This window comes from Coenobita brevimanus, chromosome 65, assembly GCF_032717465.1.
Source record: "Coenobita brevimanus isolate Jiangsu-jjx chromosome 65, ASM3271746v2, whole genome shotgun sequence".
Taxonomy (NCBI): Eukaryota; Metazoa; Arthropoda; class Malacostraca; order Decapoda; family Coenobitidae; genus Coenobita; species Coenobita brevimanus.
The window spans coordinates 46719077-46720713 of record NC_137018.1 but is presented as its reverse complement, the minus strand read 5'-3'; positions in this window follow the sequence as shown (position 1 = coordinate 46720713).

Sequence of the window (1637 nt, the reverse complement as noted above, 5' to 3'; positions counted from 1 at the left end):
TTTTTTTTTTTTTTTACATAAAAGGAGGTCTCCAAGGGGACAAAATATTTTTTTCACACATATATACCGTATATATATATACAGAGAGAGAGAGAGAGAGAGGACAAAATACAAAATACTCTAGTTTCTTTACTGTCAGGGGAATAATCTAAGCCAAATCAAGTACCATATGGTATTTAATCAAGGTGACAGGACCTGGACCCCCTTCACCCATGGCATGGTGGCAAGGAGAATAGGGGGGGGTCATAAATTTGGTTTGTTTATATCTACTTAGTCGGTCAAACTGTAATGCCAAATGGATCAAGTCGGTCAAAATTGTCCTTAGCCCCCCCTCCCAATCATATACTCCTCGGGCCATCCTTGATAGTTGTTATTGTTGCTTAGCCCCAGTCTGCCTGGCCAAGCAGACCTGATGATCACAGGTAAGCAACTGCTTCTGAGATGCTGTCCTACAGGTACAGTACAGTAGATAGGCTGTGTAGGGATCTGGAACCTCCTTGTGGTAGACATTGCCTCACCAAGGTTGGACCAGGGTCCTTCCCATGTTGAGGTACAAGGAAATAAGGGGAAGTTTGGCTTCTAGGTGGACACCATATTTGCTTCGCCAAGGGTGCACAATGTCCCCATGTTTAGACTCCCTTTTAGCACCAGGGAAGTAAGGTATAGCCTTCGTCTGTTTTTTTTTCAGTACACGGTCTTTCCTAAAATGAGTTAAAAAGCCTGGAGGTAGCAAAAATGAAATTTTAAAATATGTCCTTGGACTGATGGAGTTAATAATGGCCACTGGTGCATTGTCCTAGCCTGAGAGGATGTTTGCCTCAACACATTTGTACCCCCTTGAAAGACTACATGATAAGTAGAGATGGAACAGCTGCTGCCAGTGAATGTGTCTGTCACTCACTGGCCTTTGTTAAATCTAATTTTATGCCCTTTATGACTGTTATAAAATATATAGATTTCCTAGTAGTGCATGGGATCAACCACTTTTACAAATCACAAGTTAAGCCATTCCAACCCAATATTATTTTCATTTTATTATTGTTACCATAGGATGATTTTACTCGGCACAGATGAAACATTTGGATAGGAGGGAATAGATATAGCCTTCACTGACCCCTTCTAAAAGAAACCTTCCCTAAAGCTTAAAATTGTCATATAGCAACAAAAAAGTATTGAAAAAGACTTTATTGTAATAAAGGGGTTAAATATTTAGTGACTCAGTGGGTGACAAATACAACAGCAGTAAAAGTTGTCTGATGTATGGTCTTGAGTCAGCATAATATGGTAAGCTGTACAGCACTGATGAATGAAGCTAAAGCCACAACCTCCCAACCACCCTCACAATACAAACACCATTAACAGGCACAACTATCTACAGTATCTATCTGTCTATACCCAGGTGCTATAATTCCATAAGGGGTGGCTGTTTGTCTCTCTGAGTTAGTAGCTTTACAGGGAGGGACACTAACCCTCCACCAACCCACTAGTTGGCACTTAGGGAACACTTGTGTGTTGGTTATATGGTTACCACCCAGCACTGTAAATTATTTCCTGGCTTACAGGAAACATTAGGGTTGTCACTCAATGTAAAGCCACCTGAAAAGGAAAGAAGATAGCTTTTCATTGAGTGACAAGCC